Consider the following 7,216-nt stretch of genomic DNA (forward strand, 5'->3'; position numbering starts at 1 on the left):
CGTAGGTGACATATTTGATCACTGCACAAAATTCAATTAGATGCTGAATGACAAGTCTTTTCGACACTAACTTGACTTAACTCAGTTCATATTTTTGTCATTGTTTACATATTGAGATTGTTAAATAGAGTCTTCTTTTGTGTTAAATATTAAATTCCAACTTTTGATAGATGGAATTCGCACATAATAATTTTGAAATTACTTAAGTTGTGAAAAGTCCTTTCTTCCGCCTTGAAGATTTTCAAATGAACCTTTCAAAACAAATGAGTAAACCAAGTGAAGTGGATATGTAACTGTTCTCTCTCTTTCTCAGTTCCAAAAAGGGTTCATTGACCTAAGCTGTTAACTCCATTTCTCTTTTCATGGATACTGCCTGATCTACTAAGCGTGTTTTAATTCCAGACTTCCAAAATCATTAATTATCATTTTAATTTCTGTTATGAAGAATTTTCAATTAGAAAATGTCCTGGAAAACCAAATAAATTTTCAACTTTTTCTTTGATTATTGTTTTTTACCAACCCTTAAGCAATACCTTTGAGATGTACTGCATATCAATTTTAAGGTCTTGAGATTTCAGGCTTAAGTGAGCTTTGTCTATCTTTTATGTTGACATGTCAGACAAGTTAACATTTACTTGGCCTCTGCACCAACATATCATTCTCCACATCTTCTGACGTCTTCAACAGGACCCTACCACCAAACACATCGTCACTTCTCCTCCACTCTGCAGAAATTGCTCCCCCTGTGATTCTCTTGTCCATTTGTCCCTCCCCACTAATCTCCCTCCTGGCACTTATCATTCCAGGCATCAGAAGTGCTGCACATGTGCATTCACCTCCTCCTTCACGTCCATTCAGGGCCCCAAACAGACCTTCCAGGTGAGGCAACCTATCTGTGAATCTGTTGGGGTTGTCTCTTGAATCCAGCCCTCCCAATGCTGCCTCCTCTACATTGGTGAGACGCAATGTAGATTGGGGGATCACTTTGTTGAGCACTTCCACTCCATCTACAAAATGTGAAATGTCCCACTGGCCAATCATTTTAAATCCTCTCCCCATTCCCATTTTGATATGCCAGTCCATGGCCTCCTCTTCTGTCACAATGAGCCCACTGCTGGGTTGGAGGATAATCACCTCATATTCTGATAACTTTTTCCCCTCTCCCTTTCCTCCTCTTCAATTCCCTACTTTAGCCTCTTACCTCATCTCTTCCTAGTGCCTCTCCTCCTTCCTGTTTTTCCATGGTCTATTCTTCTCTCTTATCCAATTCTTTCTTCTCCAGCCTATTATTTTCCCACCCATCACTTCCTAGCTTCTTAATTTATCCCCCACATCATCTGTCTGCATCACCTATCTTCTTCTATGTCGTCCTTCCCCTCCTGTGAAATTCTCACTTTGGCATCTTCCCCCTTACTTTCCATTCCTGATGAAGGGTCTCAGCACAAAAAATCAACTGTTTATTCATTTCCATTGAACTGTTGAAGTCCTTTAGCATTTTGTGTGATTTATTCTGTGCCTTTTTTGGATTTCTTCAAGAGCAATAGAGGTTCATGGACTGATTGATTTGCTTTGTGGTACTTTTTGCCATGTCTGTTTCACCCTTCATGTCCTCATATATTCTGTTTGTCTTATATTCTTTTTTTTTTGCTGAATTATCATCTCATGACCCTATAATAAGTAGAATGATTCTTTGACTTCATACTCCACACTGCAGTGATCAGCTTGACAAGGAAAAAAAAACTGCATTTTGCTTGCAAGCTCTGATTCACTGCCTTAATGGGCTACTTCATTATTTTTAAAACTAAGTGCTTGGCAAAATAATTACATTGCTGTTGTCTTATTGTTAGAGAGCATATGACCTTGCTGTACAAATGGAAGTTCACAAGTATGGATGTTAACATAAACAGAAATAAAAGGACTTGCTTTACACTTCATTATTGCATACAGAATAATATCAAAGGCCTTTAAGTAATCACTCTGATAAACAGAGATGGTAACATGCTGTAAATCAGAGCTTTTATTCCATGCCTTCAATATGAGCAATAATTTCTGGCAAACTGAGTTTAGTAAAAATAACTGTCCAAATATAGTGATAATAAATATGACAAGTTGTTGATCTTTTGTGGACATTATCTCTTGTGAAGAGTGTTCAAGGGTACTTTGAAATTGGTGTTGAAAATTATTTAAAGAGCAATCTCAGAACGAAATGGAAGCTAAAATTTCTGCTTAAACTCTCTAATTTGGGAATAATATAAGAAAGAAAACATTGCTAATTAGCAACATGCACTCAAAATGCTAGAGGAACTCAGCAGGTCAAGCAGCATCTATGGAAATGAATAAATAGTTGGCATTTTGGGCAAAGACTCTTCTTCAGGACTGGAAAGGAAGAGGGAAGATGTCAGAATAAAAAAGATGGGGATGGAAGGAGGCAAGCTAGAAGGCGATAGGTGAAGCCAAGTGGGTAGGAAAGAGGGAGGACCAGAGAAGAAGGATGGGAGAGGAGAGAATGGGAAAGATGAGATGATCCAGATGAAGATGAAAGGCAGGTGTAAAGAGGTAAGAAGAGGTCAGAGAGAGGAATAGAAGCAGACGGGAGAGTTAAGGGGGAAAAAAATTACCAGAAGGTAAAGTTAATATTCATGCCATCAGGTTGGAGGCTACCCAGATGGAATATAAGGTATTGCTTCTCCTTCATGATGGCCACTAGGAAGTTCTGTTTTTGGCACATGGAGCAGAAGAGCTCAACAAAGCAGTCCCCCAATTTACAATGGTGAGGGCACATCGATGCTGAAGGAAGGGAAACCCCATTCTTTGATGAAAGGAGGACATTTCTGTTGTCCTGGAAATGAAATCCACACCCTGGGAACTGATGTGGTGGAGACAAAAGAAATGAGATGGAGGAATAGTATTTTTACATGAGACAGGATACTAAGAAGCATAATCTTCGTAGTCCTTTATCTTTCCTACCCACCTAGCTCTCCCTATCACCTTTAGCTATCCTCCTTGCCCTTCCTCCTCCTTTTAATCTGCCGTTTTCCTCCTTCCTCTTCAGTACTGAAGAAGGGTCTCAGCCTGAAACGTCAGCTGTTTATTGATAGATGCTGCCTGACCTGATGTGTTCCTCCAGCATTTTGTGTGTGTGTTGCTTGGGATATCCAGCATCTGCAGACTTTCTTGTGTTTATGAAGTGCTAATTAGTGCCACATTTAACTTGGAATTCAAGAAGCAAACATCATAATGCATAGGTGCCGTGGCATGTCTTAAAGAGGAGAACTTTTAATAGTACAACTAAATTTCCAAGTAATTACAAATATTATGTATTCAGGCAACAATAAATATATGAGTTCAGCAAGGGTTTTTTATAACAAACAACATGTTTATTAAACACAGAGAACAAACCCCCCAAAAGTAAACAAACACTAACGCAACCGGAAATAGCTGCTGAGCGGCAGCCCAAACAGTTCTTAAAGTGATATTGCAAAAACAGTTCTTAAAAGTGGCATTGCCAAAAGTTTGATATGCTCACAGTCCATTTAAAAGGAGAGACTTTATAGGACGATTTAGGTTCTCTTTCACGTCGCTTGCTTCGATCCCCGACGTCGAACTTCCCACGAAGAATTCACAAAACAGAATGGCTTAAAGGCACTGACCTTTCCTTCACCACTACCTTCAATCCTTTCTAGTTAAACCTAGGGATTAACACGAAGATAGTCAACGAAATCCTTCCAAATAAGGATCAAACAAAGGTCGCCCCCGTTTCACCGTAGAAAGCAATTCTCCTAGATCTTTAACTTCCGAACTTCCAATCTTCACTCTCTACTGTCTCGAACTAGCAGAATCGTAAAGAACCTGCTGGCAATGACCTTTTAGGCATTAAATAAAAACTTCATCCTTCAACTAAACTGTGTCATCACTTAAAACACGCAGTGGCATGAAGTCAACCTGGCAAATCCAGCCACGAACTGCCCCTCCTCACAGGGTGGGGTCTACCTTTTATAACCTGTAAAATAAACCCGTCACATGATCTCTACTGGCGGGAAAATGATGTCATTCCACCATCACAAGACCATCACCTCAAGTCCAGTACAGCTTCAACCCCAGTCACATGACAAGGGCACCACTGTCATGTGTCATGAGTACGTAACACAAATTATTACAGTTGGAGATACGAGATAAGACATTCATTGCAATTAGCTCAATGCTCTAAAATTGTCAGCAGTTTCAGCAAACATGTTTTTGTAATACTCCTCATTATTTGGAATCCATTCTCATATCATGAGAATTGAAACTTAAAGCTGCAGTCAACTGATTACAGTATAAAAATCATTGTTTAATAGCAACATCTGTTGTTTAACACAATAGCAATATTTTACTAATAACTTTTTATTGTATATAAGCTAGGGTGTGTTTTTCTTCCAGAAAATGACAAGTTTATCTTGGTTCAATATCCATGGAAGCTCAAAATCTTTCCTTCACAATCTATGTAAAAGAATCTTTCTTCTGCAATTCCTGTTTGTTGGCACTTCTCCAAAGATATGAGGAAGGTTGAGCCTCAGTACAAGATTGATCATCAATGCTGGAATTAAGGACCTCATTCTAAGAATGCCGAAGTGCCATAGTTGCTGTAGTTCGGCAGTGAGGCCAGAACCATACTGTTAAAACCATAAATTAATAAAATTATTTGGCTTCCTTTAAGATGGAGTGGGACCAGTTTTCTTAAAATAATAGATTTTAAATGGAAAGGCTGCAGAGAAGATTTATCAAGATATTGCTTGGGATGAAATGTGTCAGTTTTGAAGAGATACAAGTTTGTTGCTGTCTTCCTTTTGAGTAAAGGATCCTGATGAGAGGTTCTTATAGATGTTCACAAAGTTATATGTGGCATAAAGTGGGTGATTAGTGGAAAACCTTTCTTCATAATGGAGACATTCAAAACCAGAGAGCATAGGATTAAGGTAAGGTGTAAGGGGATTGGAGGAAAAATTATTGAAACATGTTGCTTGAGTAAGTGTTCGATTCAGACAATCTCACAACACGTAACAATAAATGAGTTCATAAACAGCTGAGGCATAGAAGACCATGGTCTGACTGCTGGTAAGAAGGATTCAAATAAATGGACACTTCATGGGTGTAATGGATGTGATGGGTCTTTGGGTCCACTTTTCTTCACTTTCCATTTAGATTGTCATGGTAGTAACCTGATACTTAACACAAATCACATCTTAGTGTGTGCATTTTCCCTCTGACTTCATTTTGTTCTCCAGCATCTTTCCATGTCTGATGCTCACTCCGTGCCTTTGAAATTATGTTTTCTACTGCTCACTCAAGAATGATAAAACTTTCTCTTTTTTCTAACAGCTGTCAGTTCACCTGTTCTCATAATCTTTTTCACATCGGATTCCACTCCCCTATGTCCAAGGGAGGTTGGTTTAAATGCAGTTTGTTGGTCACTGGTATGGTTACTGGAGTTCCGAATGGACCATTATCAGACAGTACTTTCTTCCACCTAAATATCTTGATATTCCTGAACCAAGCAGTTATGCAAAAATGTTTTCAGTGCTTTTGACATTATTACATTCCAGACACTTTTGCCAGAGTGTCCCTTTCCCTCCACATGTGTGATGATTTTATGATCTACTTTGTCTTTGCATGAATCCCACCTCTTCAGCTGTCATTCGCCGCCTTTCCCCTAATGTTAGTGGTGGCCATCAAACAGTTATCTCCACTAATTCTACTTTTCTTTTGCATTCCCATCAACTCATCCTATGATTCTTCTGCCATCCACTTGCAGGGTACTGGTGGTGCTTTATTGACTTTGACAAGATGGTGATGGCCATATTCCTGAACCAGAGTTGTCCATTTATGAATGTTAGGGAGCTCTGAGGCAATGAAGGAATGGTGATGCATTTTCAAATTGGGATGGGGTATTACTTGAAGAGAGACTTGCATATAGTACTATTCTTAGATACCTTATTCATCTGGGTAGCAGGTTCTGCATGTAAGAAGAGATGCACAATGATACTTCGCAAATAAATGTGCCTATCCCGTGAATCTGTTTAAATTTACCATACAATGTTATTTTTTCTTTACCAGGACTTATAATTCAAGCTAGATGATACTTCTTAGTATGTGGTTTATGTATAGAACATTCTTAGTCCTGGTTATTTTCCAATTTGTTTCCAAGTAAAATTCCAGTGGTTACATTAATCATTGAACAAAAGTAAATGAAATTATAATTTACACGCACAAAACCCTGGAGGAACTCAGCAGGCCAGGCAAGATCTATGGATGAGAGTACTGTCGACATTTTGGGCTGAGACCCTTCAGCAGGATGGTCTCAGCCTGAATCTTTGACTGTTTACTTTTTTCCAAAGAAGCTGCCTGGCCTGCTGAGTTCCTCCAGCATTTTGTGCATGTTGCTTGTACTTCCAGCATCTGTAGATTTTCTCTTGTTTGTAGCTGCATTAAGTTATTCGCTATCTCTGTTATAAACATGTTTATATTATAAGACCATAAGAAATAGGACTCTATCTGTCTTTTAAGTTAAATATGTCTATTACATATGCAATGCTTTCTCAGTTGCTGATAGGTACACAATGTGGTGTCATAGGTGACATAATGGTTGAACTAAATACCTGAACAGCCAAGGCAAAGAAGCTATTTACTGAGACACAGTTGTTGCTGGGAGCAAATCAAATATAAGGGGCCAGGAGTTGGAATAATACACACAAAATCTTGGACTCAGCAGGTCAGGCAGCTAACAATGGAGGAAAATGAACAGTTAATGTTTCAGGTTGAGATCCTTCATCATATTGGTAAATAAATTGGGCAGAATGGGAGAGGAGGAGGAGCATGAGCTGGTTGGTGATAGGCAACACTAGATGAGAAGGGGGAGGTAGGTAGCTGGGTGAAATAGAAATAGCGTGAGAAGCTGTGATGTGATGGATACAAGAGGCAAAGTGATGACAAGATGGAATTGCAGAGAAGACAGCTGACCGTGGAATAGAGGGAAGGAGGCGTGGAACCATTGAGGCACTAAGAGAGGCTTCAGATGCTGAAAATCTGCAGGAGGTGGGCAACCATTTGAATTCCACTTCCCATTCTCACACTGATGTATTGGTCCCTACCCCCCTTGTTGCCTTGATGAGACCAAATGCAGGTTGGAGGGAAAAGACCCCATACTCTGCCTTGGTAGTCTCCAATCCAATGGCATGAA

Source organism: Hypanus sabinus, chromosome 20, assembly GCF_030144855.1.
Source record: "Hypanus sabinus isolate sHypSab1 chromosome 20, sHypSab1.hap1, whole genome shotgun sequence".
NCBI classification, from domain to species: domain Eukaryota; kingdom Metazoa; phylum Chordata; class Chondrichthyes; order Myliobatiformes; family Dasyatidae; genus Hypanus; species Hypanus sabinus.